Source organism: Pteropus vampyrus, unplaced genomic scaffold (genome assembly GCF_000151845.1).
Source record: "Pteropus vampyrus isolate Shadow unplaced genomic scaffold, Pvam_2.0 Scaffold238, whole genome shotgun sequence".
NCBI classification, from domain to species: domain Eukaryota; kingdom Metazoa; phylum Chordata; class Mammalia; order Chiroptera; family Pteropodidae; genus Pteropus; species Pteropus vampyrus.
In genome coordinates this window covers 1,369,336-1,396,401 of record NW_011889019.1, presented here as the reverse complement: position 1 = coordinate 1,396,401, position 27,066 = coordinate 1,369,336, and the positions used below count along the sequence as shown (strand labels likewise).

Here is a 27,066-nt window from a genome sequence, read left to right as displayed (position 1 = left end):
ATTATAATTAAGACTTAACAATTTTCATGTTTATTGATCTCTTTGAATTCTTTATGAATTGCCTATTCTTTTTCTTAACCATTTTTCTAGTGGGCTGCTAATCTATTTTGCTTTCTGAATTTTAAGACTTCATTTAAATATATTGCAGAGGTATTACATTAATAAAGACAGTAATCTTTTTACTCTGTTTTTTTATTTTATGGCATTTATTGTCATGTAAAATATTGTTTTTTAAATAAAATGATCATTTCCTTTATAACTCTCAGTTTAGATTATAATATAAAGGGCTTTTCCTCACTTCACTATGATAGAAAAAAATTGCCTATCCTTCTAATTCTTTTATGGTTTATTTCTTTTTTAAAAATGTTTAAATCTCTGACCCAGTGAAATATAATTAGTTGCTTATAAACCTGTCTATTCCCACCAGAATTTGGGATTTTCGACCGCAAGAACTACTACCTTACTCATTTTGTTATCAGACTAAACATCTTGCCTGTGGACGCATGTGTTTTCAGAGTTTGAAGAAGGTAGTGGTGATGATAAACAATCACAAATCCTATTTTCTCATGCTCTTAAATTAGGGCAGCTCAGTCTTCTGAACTGTGCTCACTGCAGGAGAGGGTATGGCACAAGAAGAAAAAGTTCTTGTGTCCTGCTTTATGCTAGTTATTAAACATGCACTGACTGCTTTGACATCTCACAACAATTTTAAGGGATGAGGGGTGCGGGCTGGGGTGCAGAAAAATGAATATGGGAATTTAGCTTCCAAGAAGTGATATCTGAATGGAGTCTCAAGCAACAAATAGGTATTAAAGAGATTGATAAAGAGTACTCCAGTCAAAGAGTATAGAATACGTTAACTATTATTATGTTGATTATTGGGACTTGGAGATAAATTAGGTAAAACTATAAGCAGTAGTCTAAGATGCCCCTGGAAAGCAATGTTAAAGTCTAGATTTTCTAAAGATAATGGCAAACTCCTGAAGGATTTTTACAGGATAATGGCATGTTTTAGAAAAATTACAATGATGATGTGGATCAAAATTTGGATGGAACAAAGATAGGGAAGACTCGTACACATTCTTTAATGACGGACTGTGTAGAAGTGAAAAAACTGAATAACTGAGAGGTTGGTGAAAGCTCGTGAATGTCTCCCTGTCAACCAAAAAGATGGTTTTCTAAAGACTCCATGATGTGACAAAAGCTAAATTATGGCTGCTGACACTGATGATACCCTGGCCCAGCCTCTCTGAAATTTCTGCAGTCTCAGCAATATTTTTTACTGACACTGTGGCAATAGTGTGAGCCATGTGTGCTCTATTGCCCTATCAACAGAGTTCACACCTAACTTTAGCTATGGGGACTATGAGATATGGGACCTGAATTAGCAATAGACTGTGGGACAACTTCTGGAAGGCAAGCTATAGAGTTGGTTTAAGGGCAGTTCTCATCGCAGGTGTCTTATTGGTCAGAAGGACTGCTCCTTGTGGCATAGACTACTTGGGCCCATCTTGGACTCTATCAAAAGTGACACAACTTCCAAGTTGAGGACCACACCTGCAGGAAAACATTTCATGGTTCAATAATGAACCAACTACGGTATCTATCTCCTTTAAAAGGTCTAAGTAAAATGAACTTTTTTCTATTCTGATCCTTAAAAAAATATTTTAGAAACTAAAAAGCCTCTTGTTACTGTAGTTACTCCACAGGTACCTATTTCTACTTTTATATTTGTTGAAGAGTAAATGGGGTTCTGAGATTCGCTGTCAATGTGTGGGGTAGTTCACTCCACATCAACGAACAATTCTCGGACACCAGCTTAAGGGTTTGCTATTAGAAGACACTGACACACACAAACACACTTTTCAGACACCAGCTGCAAGCGCAGGCGCATATCTGTGCTTCTAACAACCGACTATAGACCAGAGGTTCCAACAACCCTCTTTAACTCAGAATGCCAACTGTAAGTACAGGCTGTTACCTGTACTTTTGACCTACTGGCTGTCATGTCAATCAGAGGTTCCCATAATCCCTTTCTTGGGAGTCAATTTGTTAAAACAGCTCATAGAACTAAGAAAAACATGTTACTTGTAAGATTACCAATTTATTACAAAGGATATTAAAGAATACTAAAGAAGAGACATAAATACATAGGGCGAGGTCCCGAACAAAGAAGATTCTATCTTCGTAGAACTTGGGGCCCAGCAAAGGTGGCATGTGGAAACATTCTGGTTCCCCAACATGGAAACTCTCCAAAAAAAAAAGGACCGAGGTGTCCCCCCATGTCTTTAGGGAGGCTTCATCGCATAATCATGACTGACTAAGTCACTGGCCACTGGCAACTGAACTCCATCTCCAGTCCCTCTCCCCTCCCCTCCTCAAGAGTAGGGGTGAAAGGGAGGGCTGAAAGTTCTAAACCTCAAATTATAAGGTTGGTTCTCTTGGCAACCAGCCCCCACCCTTGATCACTTTCGACACTTATGAAATTGCAAGGGTTTTGGAAGCTGTGAGGAAGAAACTGTGAAGACCAAATATCTTATAAATCACAATATCATAAATCAAATGTCAATTTTATAGAATAATAATTATATATAAGTTATATAAAGAACTCTCAGAAATCAACAAAAGATAAATTTAATTTTTTAAATGGGCAAAAGACTTAGACACTTCAAAAAAGAACAAAGGAAAGTTCAGTAAGCACATGAAAAGGTGTTCAACATCATTAATTATCAGAGAAATTAAAACAAAGCAGTAAAACAATGATGCTCAACATTATTAGTTAATAGGAAAGTAAAACAGTAAAACAATGAGATACCACTTCACAACTAGTAAGTCAAATAGAAATGGTCAAATAGAAAAGACCCACGAACACTCAATATTTGTGAGAATGTGGAGTAACTGATCTCTCTATACATTGTTGGGGGAAATATAAAGTGAAGATATAACCTCTTAGGAGAGCTGTTTGGCAGTTTCTTATAAAGTTAAACATATATCTCTATGACCCAGCAATTCCATTTGTAGGTATTTACCCAAGAGAAATGAAAAAAGACATACAAAAGTATCTATGGGGTATCCTTATTTATAATAACCCTAAACTGGAAATAACCCAAATGTCTATCATCAATAAAAAGGACAAACTGTGGGATGTCTATACAATGGAATACTACCCAGCAATATAAAAATGAACTAATGTCCAGAATAGATAAATCTATAGAGACAAAGTAAATTAGTACTTGTCTATGGCTGGAGGATGGAAAAAGAGGGGGACAGAATGAGGGACTGCTAATGGGTATGGGTTCTCATCTGTAAACTGAATATGAAATACACTGGATGGTGAAAATGTCTAAAATCTGACTGTGGTAATGGTTGTAAAACTGTGAATACAGTAAGATTTATTGAATTGTATGCTTTAAAATGAGGTTTGCTAAATGAATTACATCTCACTAAATCCACTTAAAAAGAGAATGAACTATTAATATAAAACACATATAAACAATATGTTTAAGGAAAAGAAGTCAGATGTAAAAGAATACCACTGTATGATTCCTTTATATGAACTCCAGATGCAGGCAAAATGAATATATGGCGACAGAAATCAGTTGTTGTGATGATGGGCAACTGGCTGGAAAAGGACATGAATGAACTTTTTAGGAGGCTGAGAATGTTCTATCTTATTTTGGGTGGTCACAGGAGTGTACACAGTTGTTGAAACTTAAGAACTGTACATTTTAATTATATCTCAATAAAAAGGCGGTTTAAAAAAATCACTCCTATTAATTTAGAAAGAAAAAACGGTAGGAATTAAGAGAGCCTGCCAAAGAATGCCTTCATGCTTCCATATTGGGAGTGACTGCACAGCTGTCCATTTACAGTAATATCTGATGCCTGAATATACTCGTCTTTTTTCCCCACATCTTAATAATAATAAACTCATTCAGTGCTCCCCTCACCCCAAATTTTCACATATATCAGTTTTCCTAATAAAAAAAAAAAGTCCAAGAATATTCCACAGCCAAAACTGGGCCTAGTTTAAGCATGTTTAAGTGCCACCAAGTGCTGAAAAGGAAATACAAATATTTACATAAACCAGAATTTTAACAGGAAAACCAAGGTCTAATTTTTCTTTTTCTGTCTTCTGAAAACATATTCTCATTACCCTGTCTGGAGGAATCCTCTTCGCCCTACCACTCTTCTCTTCTGCCTTCTCTTCTTCCTCCTGGTTAATTAACTCCCACTGATCTTTCACCTCTTGAATGAAAAATTTATTTTCTTTGAAATTCTTCTGAAGTTCTATTACTCCAATCTGCCCCCACCACAAACACACAGAAAACAATGTCTCATTTCAGAGCTGTTGTTTTATTGTGCAGTTATATGTTCCTCATGTGATTAATGTCCCTACTTCTCCCATTAGACTCTAAGTACCATGCAAGCAGGAACAGTCTGCTATGCACATTGCTGTATCCCTGCACCTAGCATAGGGTTAGGGTTAGAGCTAGGGCTAGCATAAATGCTCAAAGAATATATTAAAAATGCAATTCAACCACACTATTTAAACCAAAACTGTCCCCAAAGCAAAGAGGCTATCCTTGCTTGACAAATCCATTATAAGTCAATATACCTTTATCTGACAGAACATTTTGGATCAGTATTTATGAGTCACTGAGTATCTACTTCCTTGTCAACTTGGCTCTCAAAATATAGGATTGTTCTCTGAGTCATTAGTTTCTACCCTTATTCTGCCTGTTGTTTTCTTAACTGGGAACATTTATTTTTATCTTTAAGCTCTGTTGTGTATTTTAACATATGCTTCTCCTGTAGTTTCTAAGATATCAGATTTTAAGATATTAAACAATAATGTTTGCAAACTACTGCCAAGACAGTATTTAATGACACCTGTAGTTTCTAAGGTATCAGATTTTGAGAAATTAAACAATAATATTTGCTAACTACTGCCAAGACAGTATTTAATGGCATCAATAGCTGTAGAGACATAATTGCTTAGGGAAGGGGGTTTCAGTTCAAAATGCAAACAAAGTGACATTACTATCAAAGCTTAAAACAGTCCTCTCAAAGTTCAGTAAACAGAATGCTTACTGACACCGAAAGAATGAAATACTAAAAACACATACAACAGGTAGCTGGAGACAAAAAACAGCATCATCAAAGAAGGCATCTAGCATTTTGTAGAACATACTAAATGAATACAAAAATATTTACAAAAATCAAATAAATACTCTAACAAATGCCTACAGTAAATACAAGACAAAGCCTGTGGCCAAAATTTGAACAATTTTCTACAATCCTTTGAAGCAGTTTAAAGAGACTTCATAACACCAATCTATGCTTTCCTGAAAAAGGTGGAAAAGGCATGCTCAGAAAAACGTGCCAGTCATATACTGCAGGCCTCCTAAAACAATAATAAAGCAATTGAACTTTCAGAATCAATTCTGAATGTGAAAATTTATGAGATTCAGGAAGAGAATACAGAAGTCTTTTTTCTAATAATAATCATCTCCTCCCTTTCTTCCCCTATTAAAACATTATTACTTTCACCATTGGCAATGTATCATAACAAACACTGCAGAAGGTCAATTCAAGATCAAATATAAAGGGAAATGTCCTTAAAAATAAGAGGCTCAACCTCACTCATGAAGAAAATGCTAATAAAAACTATACTGAGTATTTTTTTCCCTATTAAACTTCCCTATTAAAATCTGCAAGTCAGACTCAGACTATATTGGTAAGGCTATGGGGATGCAGACATTCTCCTAATGGATGCTCCCCTACAATGACAGAAGGACTACAAAATTCTATCACTCATGTAGAGGGCAATTTGGCAATACCTATAAAAATTACAAATACCTTTTACGCTTTAAAATTATCTGGAACTGTATCCTACAGATACCAGGATACATACAAAATAACATGTACAATATTATTCACTGCAGCATAGATAGTGATAAGTGAAAAGTGGTTCAATAACCACCTAGTAAAATGTATTACGGTCTACCCACACAATAGAGTACAATGCAGCTGTGAAAAAGAATGTGAATGCTCTATATATGCTGACATCGAAAGATATATAAGATATAGTAAGTGAAAAAAACGAGGTATGGAACAAGGTATTTTATGTGTATCATATGTGACATATACAAAAGAGAGAAGAAAAAATATTAACATTTGCTTTTATTTTTATAAAGTACATAATAAAAATAGTTACAGGAAGTAAAACTAGAGTAGATGCGGCAAGGGTGGAAGCAAGCTTCTCATTGTATACTCTGAAAATACAATTTTGAGTTTTGAATTAAGAGATTACTAAACTTAAAAAACGTACCAGAAATATTAATAATGAAAATGAATTGTACTGCTTTTAACATTACTAATTCAAGATATGACACTTCCTTTACTTACTGGTTCTATTTCATTTTAGTAAACGTGGAGAGTATGTATATTTAAAAGTGCTTGCATAGGTCCCCCAAACTATTTTTCCAATAGTCTTAAGTTTCTTAAAAATAAAATTTTCCTCAAAGGTTTTGAGTAAGAATTACAGTACCTACAGCAAATATCCACTTCTTCTAAGTCAAAAACTAGAAGGATATTCAGAATATCGTATTTTTTTTTTTAAAGTTTAACCAATCTTTGAAGGTATTATGCAACATTCTCAGTTTGCAAAATATGAGCAAGAGCCAGGAATACTGTTCAAGCTGAAGAGTTTGGTTAGTCTCACCAAAACACTAATTGCTCCCCGCACCATAGCCAGCTGCCCTAGACATACTCTTTCTTTTGTACTCAGGCTGTTGGAACATACTTACTTTGAGTGTTTCACATTAACTATTTATTTCCACTACTGGTTCTTACCAGCACAGCACTGTGCTATTTGGAAGTAAAACACATCTAGAAATAATGTTCAGTTGTTCAACAAAGACCATGGCTTCAGCTAAACTGTAACTACAGACTATGTAAAATGTAGGATGCAATAAATACAATCAATCACAAAATCTCATGTTGCGTTATTATGGCTAGGCGAAAATTTTAACCAAATAGTATATACTTTTAAATGCCAAACCGATAAATTCCAAAGGCATTCCAAATCCCCCTAAAATCCATTTAAAATGTAAAAGATATTCATTGGGGAGATTTATGATCAACATTTTAAGAGGATGAACTAAATAAAAAATAAATTTTATATGTACCAAATACAGTCTATATCAGTTTTCTACAGCTGTCGTAACATATTACCACTAACTAGGTGTCTTAAAACAACAGAAATGTATTTGCTCACAGTTCTGGAGAAGACAGAAATCAAGGTGTTGGTAGGGCTTTGCTCCTTCTAAACGCTCTAAAGAAGAATCTTTTCTTGTCTTTTGTAGCTTCTGATGGTTGCTATTTTTGGCATTCTTTGGCTCGACGTAGTATAACTCCAGTCTCTGCCTCTTTCTTCACATGGCTGTCTTTCCTGTCTATCTCAATTTCCCTCTTCCTATAAGGACACCAATTACTGAATTAGGGCCCACCCTACTCTAGCATGGACCTCATCTTAACTTGATTACAACTGCAAAGACCTTATTTCCAAAAAATGTCACTACAGACACTGGGGATTAAGACTTCAATATATCTTTTGAGCGGAAACAATACAACTCATAACATGGTCCAAATCAATTTCCCCTAACATAGACCTAAATTAATAAATAAAATATTCATAGATTTTGTCTAAGTAGCACCCATTTCCCTTTCTTAGGTAATAGCATCCGACTGTCTTTTGAAGAATCAATCTGCTCCTCCTTAAAGTCAAAATGGAGGGCTGATTTTAAGCCTCTTTCCAAAACCAACCAAGTACCTGTCCTTGGTTAAGAATCGCACTCCACCAGACCTCAGTGATTGGTTTAGGCAACATGACTGAAGCCTGGCCAATGAGTTCTTCCACCCACCCAATTGGTTTTGATTATTTTTATCAGTCTACCTGATGAAGAAAGAAATCAAGAGGAAAGGAAAGCTTGGAGATGGAGATAAGGAGACATTCCTGATGACAGGAGTTAAGCTTCTAAATCTAGTCATGTCAAAGACTGGCTTTAGATTTACTCTGTGAACTTCCCAGTTCATAAACTTACAAAATGACCTTTTTGACTTAATTTGAACTGGGTTTCTGAACTTGCAATAAGAAGAGTCCCAATAAAGGCAGAATACTGCAATTTGCCATATGACTGAAAACAAGGCCTCATTTTTTTTTTTTTGTTATTTTCTCAAACTTGGCAAAAAAACATGAAGAGCCAGTAGAAAAATTAAGTTTATACCATGTCCATTCCCCAGCCAGAAATCTGCTTGAAGGGTTTTAGAATCTAAAAGTTACAAATTCATATTCATGCTTGTTAAAGTATGGATCTGTGAGCTCCTGATAGCAAAATATGAACCATATAAGGAGCTCTCAGAGTTGTAAAAAACTAAGTATCAATACCTAAAAACAAAGCATTCATAAAATCTTTTCCTCCCCAGGGATATGCTGCATCACCACTATACCTAAAGCAATGATAGTCCTAGGTCAACATCATGACATGTGGCTAGAGTGGCGACAACGTCACACTGAAATCTCTTTCCATACCTAGAACATTCACAACAGTCTTGTCCTTTAGTTTGGCTATCATTGTTCATGGTTCGTTTGTGTCTACTTCAAGAAAACTATGTCGCACACATAGTATGTGGACGAATGTCCCTAGAAAGAACATTGACATTTTATACTCACAATCCAGACACTCTTCCCTTCTCTACCTGTTGCCTACCTTCAACTTTTACTGATTTGTCTGTGGAAAATTTTCAGCCCTTTCCTATTCATTTTGCTGGTATTTCAGAAACCTCAAATTAATATATACACTCTGAACAAGGAGGAAAAGATTACATATTTAAGTGAACCAAAACAAAGAAATAATGCCTTGCCTGTCGGGTGTCACCTGAGTCTCCATATAATTTACATGCATAGAAAACTAGTCCTTAGTATCTCTAATACAGTGATTCTCAAAGGGGCAACTCCTCCCACCCGACTTCCCTTAAAAATTCACTGTGTTAAAGCCATTAAGGGTACCACAAATTGTGTCCAAAATACCTATACTCTCTTTCTCATATCAATTTTGTTTTTACTTAAATAATGTGAGTCACTATAAATAGAATACTACCTCTTACTCAACTTCAGTCACTTGTTTAGTCTGTCATTTCAAAGTACTGTTTTCTACCTTTCCATAAATATTTACTGAGCCAATCACTTTACCGAGTACTTAAAATGCAAAGAAAAACATGATATGGTCACTGACTTCCAGGGTCTTGCAAACTAGAAGAGGTAGAATTAGAGACACAAAAGGAAGGAGGTAAACAAAAGTAGTATAATAATGCTTGTACACTAGAAAAACAGTAACCTTTATTTTGTAGTTAGAGGACTTGAGGGATTACAGAATAGGAACTGGGCAGGATATACAGAGAGAGCTGAGAATGAAGAAGGACATACAGATATCTTGGAGGGTCTTATATGCTGGTTAAAGTAACTTTATTCTATATGCCTGTGATTTTCAAGCTTCAGTGTGTACAAGAATCACTTGTTTAAAATAAAGATTCCCATGCCCCACCTAAGAAGATTTGGATTCAGCAGATCGGGGGTAGGATCCCAAATTTTCAATTTTTACAAATATCTCAGTGGTTTTGTTTAGGTAGTCAATATTTGAAACAATGCTTCAGAGGTATTTTTCTCAAGCTTTCCAAGTAGTCTTAGGAATAAGAAGAAGAATGTTGGGAAAATGGTCACTTTCAAGAGCCTTAATTTTTATTGTTCTGTAGGTGACAAGACCATCAGTTAAAAGAGAAGTAGGAGTGCACAGGGGATAAAAGTGAGCCACTGCAGTATACTGTAGGAACTGACCAAGAATACACAAAAGAATCCCCAGTATAGTAGTATGAATCCACACAACTACTTTTCTATCTAAAAAATTAAAGTAATGCCCACCTAAGTAAGGTTATTATGATTAAATTACGTATTTAATACAATAACTGAACTGAAAAATACACTAGAGGGGTTCGACAACGAACTAAATGAAGCAGAAGAAAGGATAAGTCAGCTCAAAGACAAGGGAGTAGAACTCAGAGCAGCAGAAAAAAAAAGAATGAAAGAAAGTGAAGCTAGCTTAAGGGATTTATGGCATAACATCAAACTAACATTCACATCATAGGGCTCCCAGAAGGAAAAGAGAGAAAGGGGTGAAAATCTTATTTGAACAAATAATGGCTGAAAACTTCCCTAACCTGGGAGGGGAAATAGATTCAAATCCAGGAAGCCCAGAGAATTCTAAATAAGAGGAACCTAAAGAGACTAATACCAAGACACCTTATAATTAAAATGTCAAGAGTTAAAAGGAGAGATTAAAAGCAGCACGAGAAAAACAACCTGTTACATACAAGTGAACCCCCATAAGACCATCAGCAGAAACTCTGCAGGTCAGAAGGGAGGGGCATGACATAGTCAAAGTGCTGGGGGGGTGAGGAGGGTAGACGGACAAAAAACTTCCAATCAAAAATATTCTACCCACCGAAGTTATTCAGAAGTGAGAGAGAGAATTTTCTAGACAAGCAAAACCTAAAGGAGTTCATCTCCACTAAAACAGCCATACAAAAAGATGTTAAAGGGACATCTTTAAGCTAAAAAGAAAGGGTGCTAATTAGTAACAAGAAAATATATGAAAGAATAAATCTCACTGGAAAAGATGAATTTATGGAAAAGATAAATTCCACAAGGTAGTGGATTTATCACTTATAAAGCTAGTTTGAAGGTTAAAAGACAAAAGTAATAAAATAACTATGATTACAATAATTAAAAGATACACAAGATAAAAAGATGTAAAATGTGACATGAAAAACAAAATGAGGGAATAATAACGTTGACCTTTATGTACAGTGGGATCAAATTTAAGCTGTTATCAACTTAAAATAGACTGCTATATGTAAGCCTTGTGATAACCACAAAGCAAAAACCTAGAGTAAATACACAAAAAACAAAGAGAAAGAAATACAGGCATATCACTAAAGAAAGTCATCAAACCACAAAGAAAGAATATGAAAAGAACAGAGAACTACAAAATCAGCCAGAAAACAATTACAAAATGGCAATAAGCACATACCTATCAATAGTTACTTTAGACATAAATGGACTAAATACTCGAATCAAAACAGAGTGGTTAAATGAATTTAAAACAAACAAAACAAGACCCACCTATATGCTGCCTACAAGAAACTCACTTTCATTGAAAAGGCAAACAGACTGCAAGTGAAACTATGGAAAAAGATATTCCAATGTGAATGGAAACCAAAAAAAAAACCAGAGTAACTATACTTGTATCAGAAAAAACAACTTTAAAACAAAGACTATAGGAGACAAAGAAGGGCATTACACAATGATAAAAAGATCAATCCAACAAAAAGGTATAACATTTTCAAATATTTAAGGACCCAATATAGGAGTACCTAAATATATAAAACAAATATTAATAGATCTAAAAGGAGAAAAAGACAATATAACAATAGTAGGAGACTTTAATATCCCACTGACATAATGGATATATCATCCAGACAGAAAACCAATAAGGAAATATCAGCCTTAAACAACCTATTAGACCAGATGGGCTTAACAGATACGGAATAGTCCATCCAAAAGCAACAGAATATACGTTCTTCTCAAGTTCACATGGAACACTTTCCAAGGAAGATCATATGGTTAAGCCACAAAACAACTCTTAATAAATGTAGAATAAAATCATATCAAGCATCTTTTTTGACTACAATGATATGAAACTAGAAAATACACAAATTGGAAAATTCTTGAATATGTAGAGATTAAACAACATGCTACTGAACCAATGGATCAAATAAAAAGGGAAATAAAAAAATACCTTGAGACAAATGAAAATGGAAATGTAACATATCAAAATTTATAGGACCCAGGAAAAGCAGTTCTAAAGGGGAAATGTAGTGATAAATGCCTACCTTAGGAAACGAGAAAAGTCTCAAATAAACAACTTAACTTTACACCTCAAGTAACTAGAAAAAAACTGAAACCCTAAATTAGAAGGATATGACAAAAATTAGAGCAGAAATAAATGAAATAGAGACTAAAAAGCCAATAGAAAAGATCAATGAAAAGAATTAGTTCTCTGAAAAGAAAACTGACAAACCTTTAAGTAGATCTACCTAGAAAAGAGCACTCGAATGTAATCAGAAATGAAAGCGATGTTACTGATACCATGAAAATATAATCATTTCAGATTATGAACAATTATTATATGCCAACAAATTGGACAACCTCGAAGAAACAGATAAATTCCTAGAAATATACAATCTATCAGGACTGGATAATGATAAAATAAATGATCTGAACAGACCAATTACTAGTAAGGAGACTGAATCAGTAATCAAAAACCTCCTGACAGCCCAGGACCAGATGGCTTCACTGGTAAAACTCTACTAAACATTCAAAGAATTGATACCAATCCTTCTCAAATTCTTCCAAAAATCAGAAAAGAAAGAAACTCTTCCAAGTTCATTTCATAAGGCTATCATTACCCTGCTAACAAAACCATAAGAAAAGAAAACTACAGGCCAATATCCCTGATGAACATAGATGTAAAAACCAACTCTCAACAAAATACAGCTGACCCTTGAACTACACAGGGCTTAGGGGTGCCAATCACCCATGCAGTCAAAAACCCACATGTATCTCAAATATTGATAGCCTCTTGTTGACCAGAAGCCTTACTGATAAAATAATTAATTAACATATACATAATTATATGTGTTATATAATGTATTTTACAAAAAATAGAGAAAAGAAAATGTAATTAAGAAAAACATAAGAGAAAATATGTTGAAAAAAATCTGCATGTAAGTGGACTCACACAAGTTGTTCAAGGGTCAACTGTATTAGCAAACAGAATTCAACAATACATTAAAAGGGTCATACATCATGATCACAAATGGGGTTTATTCCAGGGATGCAAAGATGGTTCAAATCAGTCAATGCGATACACAACATTAACAAAATGAAGAATAAAAATCATTATGATCATCTCAATAGATGCAGAAAAAAGCATGTGACAAAATTCAACATCCATTTATAAAAAATCTCAACAAAGCAGGTACAGAGGGGCCGTACTTCAACATAACAAAGGCCATATGTGACAAGACCACGGCTAACATCATATTTAATGGTGAAAAGCTAAAAGCTTTTCCTTCAAGATCAGGAAGAAAACAAAGATGCCTACTCTCACCAATTTTATTTAACACAGTACAATCATGTACCACTTAATGGCAGGGATGTTCTGCAAAATGCATCGTTAGGCGATTCTGTCATTGTACAAACATCACAGAACATACTTACACAAACCTAGATGGTACAGCCTACTACTACCTAGACTATATAATATGGCCTAGTTGTTCCTAGGCTGAAAGCCTATACAGCATGCTACCATACAAAATAGGAAATTTTAAATCAAGCACAAAAGCACATGATGCAATCAAGAAAGAGGAAAACACAAAATGTATAAGGATGGTGCCAGTGTAACACAGCATACGGTTTTATAGTAAACTTTTTAAGTTGAAAGAGTACACTTTAAAATAATGACAGAAAGTATAGCATGGTAAATACATAAATCAGTAACAGTCTTTTATCAAGTATTATGTACTGTACGTAACTGTATGTGCTATACTTTTACACAACTAGCAGCAAAGTAGGTTTGTTTATACCAGCATCACCAAAAACAAGTAATGCATTTTGCTACATTATGACAACTAGGACGTCACCAGGCAACAGAAAAATTTCAGCTCCATTTTAATCTTATGGGACCACTGTCATATATGTGGTCCTTTGTTGACTAAAGCATCACTATGTAGCGCATCACTGTATTGTTAGTCCTACCCAGAGCAAGAAAAAAAAAGAGCATCCAAATTGGAAAGGAAGAAATAAAACGGTCACTCTTTGCTGATAACATATTGTAAGTAGAAAACTCTAATGATTCCACCAAAAAAAATCGTTAGAATAAATTAATTCAATAAAGTTGCAGGATACAAAATCAACATGCAATAATCTGTTGCATTTCTACACACTAATAATGAATTATCGGAAAGAGAAATTAAGAAAACAATCCTATATACAATTACATCAAAAAGAATAAAATACCTAGGATTAAATTTAATCAAGGAGACTGAAAGACCTGTATATGGAAAACTGTAAGACACTGATGGAAAAAATTGATGAAGACACAAATAAGTGGAAAGACAGTCCATGCTCATGGACTAGAAGAATATTGTTAAACTGTCCATACTTATCCAAAGCAATATACAGATTCAATGCAAACCCTATCAAAATTCCAAAGGCATTTTTCACAAAAATAGAGCAAACAATCCTAAGATTTGTATGGGACCATAAATGACCCTGAATAGCCAAAGCAATTTTGAAAAAGAGCAACAAAACTGGGGGCGCATCACACTGACTGACTTCAAACCACATTACAAAGCTATAATAATTAAAACAGTATGCTATTAGCATAAAAACAGACACATAGATGAATGGAACAGAATAAAGATCCCAGAAATACCCCTATGCATATGTGGCCAATTTATGACAAAGGAAACAAGAATATACAATGCGGAAAAGATAGTCTCTTCAATAAATGGTGGTAAGAGAATTGTAAAGCCATATATAAAAGAATGAAACTGGACCAATGTCTTACACCATAGACAAAAATTAATTCAAAATGAATTAAAGACTTAAACATTAGACCTGAATCTATAAAATTTCTGGAAGAAAACATAGATGGTCTTGACTCCGGTCTTGGTGATGATTTTTTTGGATTTGACACCAAAAGGAAAGGCAACAAAAGCAAAAATAAACAAGTGGTACTACATCAAACTACAAAGCTTCTGCACAGCAAAAAAAACCATCAAAAAAAATGAAAACGCAACCTACTAAATGGGAGGAAATATTTCCAAATCATGTATCTGATAAAATACATGAAGAACTCATACATCTGAACAGCAAAAAGCAAACGATCTGATTTTAAAATGTGCAGAAGAATACACATTTTTCCAAAAAGACATATAGATGGTCAACAGGTACATGAAAAGATGCTCTACATCATTAATCATCAGAGAAATGCGAATCAAAACCACAATGAAGTATCACTTCACACCTGTTAGAATGTTTATTATCAAAAAGATAAGTAATTAGTTTGCAAGTACATGGAGAAAAGGGAACTCTTGTGCACTGTTGGTAGGAATGTAAATTTGTGCAGCCCCTATGGAAAACAGTATGGAGGTTTCCCAAAAAACTAAAAATAGGGCTGTTTCATAGTGAAAATCAAGGTAATTTTTCTCAAAATATTGTAATTAGGAGGCTCCCCAAGACCTTATCTGACAAGGAAATAGGAAATGCAGAGAGATTAAGTGATGTACTTGCTCAAAACCATACAGCCACAGTCATACTTACACCAAAACCTAGTGCTCCTGCCTCAGGGGTTTTCCCATTCCACTCCAGGTCTATGATGAAACTGTTTTGTTACCCAAGAAAAACCCAATATTTTTTACCTAAGGAAAAAAATGCAGTGTTTGTTAGTTGGCAAAAAACCAAAAACTTGAGCATTTTTTGCCACTCTATCCTATAAAATGTCATTATAAATGTAATAATGTTAACGATATATAAGTTGTCATCACCCAAACCATTATACAGAGAAGTTATAAATATATAAAAGTTCTGAATAGACCATAGTGCAATTTAAATTCCAGAGAGAACAATCATTGTTCTATATTACAAAACTATTTAAAAGAAACTACATTATTTTAGGAATATATATAAAGAATAAATTTTATAAATCAACTTCAACAAATTTTTTTCAAGCGAACTATTATTAAGCAAAGATGAAGTACTTCACCTCTTAGTCAATTCTCCTACACAGTATTTACTATTAATATGATTTCATACAAGAATAAACTAAAATTAGTTTTCTCTATATACATCCTATAGCTAGTAAAATGTGAAAATAAAATTTGTACGCAGGTCTGCCTAAATCAAAGCTATATTTTGTTGTTGTTATATGCAAGTGTTTCCAGAACGGGCCTTACAATGGGGTAAAAAGTTGGAGAACTGAAGAGAGGAATTAAACTTCTGAATACAGAGTACATTTAACAACCTATTCCATCCTATCAAGATACAATCTTTAAAGGTTCGCTGGTCAGGTTAATATTTGAAAAGCATGCAAATTCATGTCTAAAATTATTTTTGTGCATTATGTGTTTTCTCTAGAAGTTCATCAAATGTTCATGTAACCTGGTGTTTAAAAAAAAAAAAAAACCAATGGAAGAACCAATTAACATCAAGAAAGGTTGCATCTCAAGTTTTTTTTTTTTAATTCATAAATAGACAAAAGCCAGAAGAGACAAAACTGTTTGCATTACATCAAATAAAGTTGTTTTATGTACTTCATTAACAATGATGCAAGTACAGCCAAAGATGTTCACTAAAAACAAATTTCATTGACTGTATTTCATTACTGAACTGTCTCATTATTTTCATTCTCTTAACTATGACCACTATTTCTACTTCTAAGGTCATTCTTATCCCCATGGGTTTCTGAAGGCATATGCTTCCCCAGACTAGAATATATACATAAATTTATTTTTAAAATTTAGTTTACTTCTTAATTTGATGTATTTCCAAACATATCAATTAATTTTACATGCACAAAAAGAGAAAAAGAAACGTAAAGAAAAGATAGAAATGTACAGAACAGGAAAGGAAGATGAATGAAAAGCTGTATCATGCAAAAGCAAGCTATTCATTCCTAAAAAAGCACTGACAGAATCCTAGACTGCATTATGCATTACTAAACTAAACATCTGAAGACCCTGAATATTGTCATCTGAAAGCAAGCATTCTTTCGACATCAAGTTTAAAGTGTGTTGCTTATTTCATAATCCAGTCAAATATAATAGCAACAATATCATTACTATCATTGCTTATAATTATTGAGTCACAGAAACCAAACACTGCCCACAGCATAATTTGACAACAGATCTTTTGTTTCTTAACAGTCTTTATTCCTAACCTTTCTAACTTTTAACTGTATATATTCATATTCCTCAATATAGCTGATTTCATCCGGATTACGTGTTAAAGAACATCTGACAAAATATAGATTGGCTGACTTAGGTACAGTAATTACTAAATATATTTTTACTTAAACATTCTGCAATTTTTAAAAATAATTTCTATTAAGTAATGTCTGAGAGGTAACATGTAAACATTTATTAATCAGCTAACGAACTTCCCACTTTTTCCAAAATAAAGTTTAAGTCCTCAGGAAAAGAAAAAAAGGCAAAAACTGGGTGATCAACATCTCTGGTTCCTTGTCCTGTTACAAGGTCTGTTTATTTACTATCAATGCAGCTATATTAGAATACTCTTCTCTATTAATTTACATTCTCTTGCTTTTAAAAGATCAAAATCTGTAAATAATTCATCTTCTTAATAGTTTAACAGTCTTGACCAAACAACTCGTTCAGGTTGGACTATCACCTATGTGGCCCACTTTAAAAAAAAAAAAAAAAAAAAAAAAATTAAGTCCGACACAGATTTAAAGCTCCTGATAACTCCTACCTAAAGTCTTTTCACTAACGTAGAAAATCTTAGTTTTTCTTCTTTATCTTTCCCCCATTTATGAATTTACTCTTGCCTTTCACCAATAAAATGAACTAATCTTTGATTTGGATATGTTATATAAAATTAAACAGAAGTTCTTTGCCTAAGGAGAGAGGGGCCAAAGGAAATGTTATTTTTAGATAAGGCTGTACATTGATAGCCATAAGCCATGAGTCTTGAAACTGTTTTCAGAGATGTATGTGGATTTCTGACTCTGTATATGCTTATTTAACATGCCACAAATCTATTCTAATAAATGCTCCACAGTGAAAAGCTATAGATAATATACATATAAAAATTGGTTGTGCAAGTCTCACATGGAAAATAGCTTTACCACTTCAATCATACTCGTTTTTCTTTTTAATATCAGTATAGTAAAATTCCAATGCTTCTCAAAAAGTTGTTGGAAATTAATCTATATTATTATTATCTTGATATATTCTTTCCGGAATAGAAACCACATCTAGATGGAGTACCCAATATAGTGTCACAAAAATATTATTGCTAAAGGTAACTGTGAGGTTTTCAATAAACAAAAGTAAAACTTTAGTATGCTGACTATGGAATGTAGGTGCTATATTAACTAAATCATTTAAAAAAGATTAAACACGCACAGAAAAATGACTAGCCTAAAGGTTTTTTCAATAACTATTCCCAAAGATTTATGGACTTCTTAATGCCCATTAAAGTATCATTTTATTGTGGTCAGATAAGCTAATCAATGTCCACTTATACAAGTTAAACTTTGTCAGCTTCCTTATTAGCTGAATGAAAATTCACATAACGTAACACACAAGTATTTACATCATTAATCATGCAATTTTAAAAAACTGCATTTTAACACAGGAACATTCATAAACATTTATGTTCTTCTCACTTTTTATTCTTAGGTAAGAGGAGTTTCCCATTTTATTTTGATAGGAATTTCTCCCTATTACCTTTGTCACAACACTTTCCTGTTTCTACTAGTGAAGCATTTTGTCTTAGTGATGTTGAAATTGCCAAAACAGCATTATCATTTTTAAAATTTGCCAAATCGCTCCTCCCCTTCTCAGATTTGAGACACTAGTCGGCAATTTCCCTTTCCATCACACATTTTAAAAATATTTATTGCCAGCTGCACCAAATCTAAGTCGCGGTTAGAAGGTTCTAGAAATGAGAAGGCATTTGGCTAAAATCCAAGAATTCTAAATCCTGACCTCAATCTGCTTTACACTGTTCACTCCTCCACCCCCACTTGAGGTCTCTGGGAAAGTTATGAATAGAAGAAAAGGCCAGGCACCTACACACTGTTACTATAAAGCTTTTGTTACCAACTTCAGAGTGCTCTGTGAACTAGGCTGGTCCACATAGAAAGCTCACCAAGCTCAAGGTCTAGAATCACTTGGCTATCCTGTGCTGTCTTTCCTCTTTTAAGGCTATATTCAAAACTTAGCCAATAGTGAAGAAAGGCCAGTCTAGCAACATATGAAGGAAAACTAAGCCAGTAGAAACATTCAGCTCAGAATCCTATTTTGCTCTGAATACCACTGACAAAACTAAAAAATCAAGAAGAAAAAGGAAAAACAAAATAGGACTCTAACGCTAAAGAGAAGGAGGCAAGGCATTCTAGGCCGGGGAATTTAAAGAGTAATTCTGTTACCATTTATGGTAAGATTATGAGTAAAGAAACCAGAATTCTTTAATATGATATAAATCAAGTATGCAATCAGTAGTTGGAAAGAAAGAAAGGAGGCAACTTGGTGGAAACAAGTAGGAAAGTCTACAAGAAAGATGTTGCTTTAACGTTAAGATTAAAGAGGACAGGCTTTTAAATTTCAATCCCAGGCGTACCACTCTAGGTGAGTGACCATGAATGAAATCCTTATCTTTCCAAATCTGTTTCTCCACCTGTAAAATAGATATTAACATCAAAGGCTCTTGTCTGGCACATAGTAAATGCTGACTGTATGGCAGCTTTTGATAAATATTAATTTTAAAAAGACTTGTCTTCTCGTATTTAGATAATACCTCTTTATCTTTAAATTTATGAACCACTTGATGGGGATGGGAAGGAGACAGTACTATACAAGAGATTGTAGAAAAGATTCAATACTAAATATGATTTACTTCAAAATAATCCAGGGAGAATGAAACAATGGCCATTAGTTGATGTAGCTGGGTTTTCACTGTACAAACTTTTGTGTATGTTTAAAGTTTTCCTACAGATTTTTTAAAAAATTCCTTTCCCTTTAATACGGCTGGAGAAGAAAACAAGTTCTAGCATCACTTCTACGTTTCATAAATCATAAATCTAAAAGATGGAAAGAAAAGTAAGAGAAGAGGAGACTATCCAGTGGGTAGGTAAAGAAGTAAACACCTGCAAATGACCTAGAAAATATGCATACATTGACTGAGAGGAAGTGGAGTATTCAGAAAAAAAGCCAATAAATACCCTTGCATTGAGGACAATCAAAAAAAAGTGGAGAGCATCAAACTGAACATAAGAATGTCTTAATATAAAAAATTCAACTCCTTCCTCTATATAAATTCTATACTTTTAAAATCTGCATAAGCTGATAATTCTAAATGTACTAGTACAGCATGAACTTACATTAGATATGAATTCTGTTGTAAAATAAAATATATTTCTTTGTGACAAATTCATTATTTTTCACATGTGTGATTTTCTTTTACCATAGAAGATATACCTTGTATATTCCCTTAAAATTAGTTTTTCTTCCCCTTTACTTTCTGAATTTAGGAGAGGGAGAACATACCTTCAACTCTCTGGAAACCTCTAAAAAAGTCAACAAATAAAAGAAACAAAATAATCATTTATTGATAATGACCATGATAAAATGATTCAGATTTTATGAAAAATAAGCTAATCATGAGACTGAATAATAGCCACAGACTATCAAATATTATCAATGGGAATTAAAATGCTAATACAATAATTTTTCCAATAATAATAATTCCCATGGGAAATAATATTGGTGTTCACATCTTCTAGCCCAAAAAGTTAAGTCTCAATGCATATCATCTTTAACAGAGGTAGAAAACTATTATGTAATTTCATATAGTAATTGAAGCAAGTTAAAAGTTTTCTTCTGGAAGAGTTCAGTTCTGTGTTTTACTTTTACCTGAGAAGTTAGGTATATGTTTCAAATACTAAAATATCATACAATTATTTCCATGGATAAGAGGGAAGTATTTATGCTAAGGGAAATCCTTTGATTGATTTAATAAGAGTTATTACTCAATGTTTCCCAACTGATCAATTGTTTTTAATACCCATCTTCACCTTCCTACATTTCTAAAGACAAAAAAAAAAAAAAAATGTATGCGAAACTTTTCTATAAAGTATAAAATGTAAAAAAATAAGAAATAAAATAAACAGTATAAAATGTGCTATGGAGCTATGAAATGGTGACACAATTATTAGATTTTTCTGACACTTCCTGCTTTCTATATGTCAAGTTTTTGAGTTTACTTATTCTCCAGGTTAAATTGATCAAAAATCTCCTGAGACAATTTTGTTTCTAAATGATCTCCTTCAAACTTTGTAAAACTGTAATGGAGAAACTATTAATGATTTAGAAGTTTTAAGAAATATTACTTTATTTCAAATGGTAAAGTACAGATGTAATAGTATTTCATACAATTTTAAGATACAACTGAGTAGAATTTCTTTTTTCTCTTTAGTATGAAATGTCTCAAACATACTCATTTTTAGTTTCTCAACAAAATTTGAAATGTAAGTCTAAATCACTGGTTGCATCCCTATTTTTTTCCTTTTAGCTATTCTCTTTGAAACATTTTGCTCTTATAATTCAAAAATACACACTGCACAAAACTAGATTATAAGGACGTCATTATAGGCTTCCAGTCAGGATGGCAGAGTAGGTAAACACTGTGTTTGCCTCCTCTCATGACTACATCAAAACTACAACTACAGAACCATCATCATTGAGAATCGCCTGAAATCTAGCTGAACAGAAGTCTTATAACTGGGGACACACAGAAGAGGCCACTTAGAGACAACACTGTAAGCTGACTGTAATTTAAAAATTAAAAACTTATTTAAAATAAAAAAAGAAACTAAAAGTCCACTTAGGAAAAAAGAGAACTTCATTATACGGGCACGCAACAAAAACTAACTTTACACACATCACTTCCTTAGACTGCATAATAATGAATTCAGAAAACTAAGTGATAGACCAAAAGAATCCATAATTCTCTTTAATAAAAAACAAATAAACATATAGAACAAAAGGAATAAAAACAAGACAAAAATCCTTAGGTGTCAGTCATCTCTATATAGCTTTCTTAACTTGCCCCTCATAGATAATCCATTAAGTAAAGGATTCTCAGATATCCTGCCACCTACCTCATAAGATTCTCAATTTCATCCTTAAGACAACACTGAACCCAACACTATAACAGAGCAAATCTAACCAACTCAAAAATCAGAAAAACTAAGACTAATGACAAAATTCATGTCTTTTGAAAACAGTTGATTTTAATTTAGCGTGAGAAAATAAAATCATAATTTGCCATAAATATAATGTCAGATAGCTGCATTTTGCGAACCAAAAAAAAAAAAAACAATGCAATCTTAAATTTCAAAAATACTGCTACTGTATAATTTCTCTCGCTATTCAAACTTAGACTAATCAGACAAAATGTCTATATAGAGTAAAGGTATCCTTCTCTACCCAAACCTTTATTTCCTATCCAAAACTCAAGCACAGAACAGATTGGAATAATGTGGTTTATCACATTATCTGAATACTCACTACAGAAAAAGCAGGAATTTAGAAGATTTAGATAGCAAAATATATCTGTATTGTTACGCAACTCCATCAAATAACTAACAATTTTAATAATTCATAGAAAAAGATATTTAAGGAAGTCTTTCCAGAGTAATTCTAGTTCACTCTGATCACTATTACATACACTATTTCCTCCACAAAATACAACAGGTCCTTGAATAATGCGTTTCATTCAATATCATTTCGTTTTAATGTCGATGATGTCATGGGAACTTAACTCTTGTTTATACCAATTAGTCTATGGTAAAATTGGTTTCATTATACATCGCTTCACTTAAAGTCACATAATGTAAGTGAGGACTCACAGTAAGTGAGGACTTAATATATACTGTAGTTTATCTTCTGATCTGTAATTATTCTCAAATTGAGAGTATGATGAGAAAAAATGTGTGCAAATCATATACAGATGTGGGTGTAGTATCCAGAATACACTCTCAAACTCAACAATAAAAAGGCAAATAACTCAGTTTAAAAATGGGCTAGGGATCTGAATAGACATTTCTCCAAAAATATACAAATAGCCAACAAGCATATGAAAAGATGCTCAACATCACTGATCATTTGGCAAATGCAAATCAAAATCATAATGAGATACCACTTCATACCTGTCCACTAGGATAGCTATAATCAAAAATAGAGACAATAACAAGTGTTAGCAAGAGTATGGAGAAAGTGACACCTCACACATTGCTGGTGAGAATGTAAAATACTGCAGCGGCTTTGGAAAAGTTTGACAGTTCTTCAAAAAGCTAAAACACAGTTATCATATAACCCAGCAATTCCACTCCTAAGGACATACCCAAGAGAAGTGAAAACGAATGTCCACACAAACGATGTTGATGTTCATAGCAAGTAGCCTTATTCATAATTGGTAAAAAGTAGAAGCAACCCAAATGTCTGTCAAATGATGAATGGATAAACAAAATGTACTATGTCCATACAATGCAATCTTATTTAGCCATTGAAAATAAAGTGCTGAAACATGCTACAACATGGATGAATCCTGAAAACATGCTAAGAAGCCAGACACCAAAGGCCACATGTTGGAGGATTACATTTATATGAAATGTCCAGAACAGGCAAATCCACAGAAAGTAGATTAGGGGTTGCCCAAGGCTGGGTCATAGGAAGAATAGGAAATGACTGCTAATGGATATAAAGTTTCTTTTCCTGGAATTAGATACTGATGTTTGCACAACCTTGTATATAAATTAAAAAACACTGATTGTTTTTAAAGGGGTGAATTTTATGGTATGTAAATTATATCTCAATTTACAAAAAGAAAAAATTTTAGGGTATGGACCTGGGATACTTCCTATATACAAAAAAACAGGAAATAAAATAAGCTAATAGTTTACACTGGAATTATCCCAAGGCATTGGGCAAGTATAAGGAATAGTTTAATTTTTTTTAATACTTGCAAATAGAGCAGAAAATTCGAAGGGTAGTGATGCTAAGTTTTTAACTTGAAACTACAAAACAAACAGCTTTCTTTATTCACATCTACCCAAAATCCAAATTCCATACAGCAGATATAAAGAAACATAAAGAAAATAAGAATCAAAGACCAGTTTAGAGGCACATCAAAACAAAGCCCCATGCCCTGAGCCTTCAAGGCCAGTTTGCAAACCAGGAAAGAAAACCAATCTCATTACTCTGTATATATCTTTATTTGCCACGGAAAATACTTTGTTTCCAAATACTAAATCCAACCTCCAAGGACAAAAAATTTGCCGATACTAAGGGTATTCAAAGAACATGCCATTGATTTTAGGCAATGCCAAAAATGGGTTTTGTGCAATGGAAGAATAAGATATAATTCCAAATGAGCTTAGAAGAAACACTGTTGTGGATGACGATATTGTCCCTGTAAAGGTGACTTAAAAACAATCTGTGTTATTACAGAGTTCCACCATTGAAATAAAGGAAACATTCCTTCCCCGTGCTAAGAAGCCAAAATGTTTTGCAAACTGCAATTTGCCTAACAAAGAGACTCCACACTTTTTAACCTGCATTAAAAAATCCTACCTTTACAAACCTATCACCTATACATCCCCTACATGAATCATGGAGTGCAGTTTAAACAGACAACCCATTCTTGTTCTTTTCCATTTTTGCTCATTTGTTTTTCATGACAGGAATATCTTTTCCATATTCATCAAAATGAAGCAAAAATGTGCCAATTTCTTCATGAAGCCTTCCTTCATCATCTCAAAAGATTTCATTTCAAAACACCCCTAGAACTTGCTTGCACCATCATAAGGCATATTTTGCCTTGTATTATAACTGAATACACTATATATTCTCTAAGGACTAAAAGTTCCTGAAGATTAGGGCAGCTTTCCCAGTATCTTTGTTTGCCCACAGTGTCTAGTACAAGGGAGATGCTTAATAAAGATTTAAATGAAGTACTTACCTGCCTTTCGTTCCTAAAAACAGCACTACTAAATAAGTAACTAAATTATTAGGCAAGTACTCAGAAGTGGCAAGTCCACATAGACAGTGAATACCTAAGTCTCACTCTGTAAGAAATTTCAGGTCATCCTGTGCAGTCCCATAGGGTTAAAAAAATAGCATGATTCAGATGCTTCCTAGAATTGCTCCAGCTACACGCACAACTGAGGAAATCAGGCCAATCCAAAATAATTCTAACTCAGAGACTCATCCTGCTATCCTTCTTCAGCCATGCTAGAGCTAATAACTTTCTGTACTTCCGGAAGAGCTTCTTGAGAATATAGCAAGGATGAGGAGAAGCCAAGCAATAAGTTATGTCACACCAGGCAGCAAAGAGAACCTCGTTCTTACTGGAATCAGGACTGATCATCTCCGCCGCAATAATCAGGTGACAACCAAATATTCACCTTGCTCATAATCGCTGTCTGAACCTGCTACTAAGTCCAAGTCGACTAAAACCTAATAATGAAAATTCCAAAACCTCCACCTCTACATTCACTTCCACAATCCAGATGCATGCCCCCACCCCCCCCAAAAGTGAGAATTAGATCTTGAAAATGAGCATTCATTTTTAATACAAAGACTGTTATAAATTAAATATCATTTAGAAACCAAATTATCCCGAAATATTAAGATAATCAGTCAACAGAATCAAATATAAGGTTACTATTCAAAATCAATCCCATTAAAATAAAAAAGAAATTACATCTGTTAGTGACATTCGACATACATAGCTGTCCCTTGGACTATATATATGGATCACTGCCAGCCCCTTTAAATACAGCAAGTTAACACTACAACTGATTTCCTTAGAACTCCCCTCTTAAAATACAAAATTACATACAATCAAAGAGAAATGAGACCCAATTAATTTTAGCTGGGAGACTTAACTACATATTATTGCTCAGATTAAAATATTGCTGTGCACTCTGGACTCTAATCTCCTGAACTTTACTATCTCGGAAGTGGAAATTTGGAGTTAAGAATATACTTTAAGAAATCTGATCACCAGATTAATATCCTCCTTCAAAAAACGAATCTAAAACTTACCATTCAATTAAGATATTTACAGGATTTATTAGTTATTTTTAAGAAAAAAAAAAAAAACCTTTTCAAGCACCAACAGCACCTAACCACTAAAACTAGAAGTGTCTGATAAAAAGGAGGCCTGAGGCAGAAGGCAAGGATTCAAAGCAAACAATTAAAATAAGATAAACAACTCATTAAAACCATTTAAACTAAAGCAACAGTAACTTAAGAAATCTACAGGATTATAGTTATCAATTGCAAAATCTTTTAAATATGAAAAAGCCCTACTAAAAATACCAATCATTAAAAAATTAAGCAAATACAAAAACTAAGAAATACTCCAAAATAATTTCAGGTTTTATATTAACTCACAATTCTGAAAACTCGTTAATTTCATGCTTCTCAAAACCTCCTCAATGCGTTATAAAGCTCTTTTACATGACGGTTACAGATAATACAGAATTCAAAAAGTGCTTAAGCAGACATAACATTTCAGCAAATATATGATAGGGTTGAAAGAATAAACCCAGCAGAGGCAGAGCAAATGATGACAACCTAAAGGCTGATTCCTGGAGGGCAGAGCTGGGCTTGGATTGGCAGGAGGGAAATTTTAAAATACACTCACAAGACAAATTATACCAAAAAACTGATTCATGCCTTTATTATTTACACAAGCATGTTTTAAAATGTACTTTCAACCTTTGGACAACCAGTGATATCAGATACCTTAAAGCATTATTGCTTATATTAATTTTGTTACAGTTTTAAATCCTTCACAAAATTCACATACATTTTCATAATGAAACACTACAGAAATGGAAGGCTTATATCCTCAAAGTAAAGGTTACCTTATTTTTGACTTGTTTAAAGTTTCAGTTTTGCTTTATAATCTATTATAGAAAACATCCCCTTGTGGGACATTGTAAAGGGCATACCCTCCTGTCAAGCCAGAAAGCTCAAACACAAAGACACTGAACGAACCAAGTGCTGTAATTCTTCCAAACTGAGCCTCTCCAACACCCCCTCCACCCTTCCCCCCCAACAGATATG

The 27,066-nt window shown here is 33.6% G+C and overlaps 1 protein-coding gene across 9 annotated transcripts in view; it reads right to left on the bottom strand.

Annotated features, from left to right (window-relative positions):
* Positions 1–27,066, bottom strand: part of LOC105301372 (ligand-dependent corepressor) — a 113,986-nt gene that overhangs the window by 85,287 nt on the left and 1,633 nt on the right. The window lies entirely within an intron of this gene.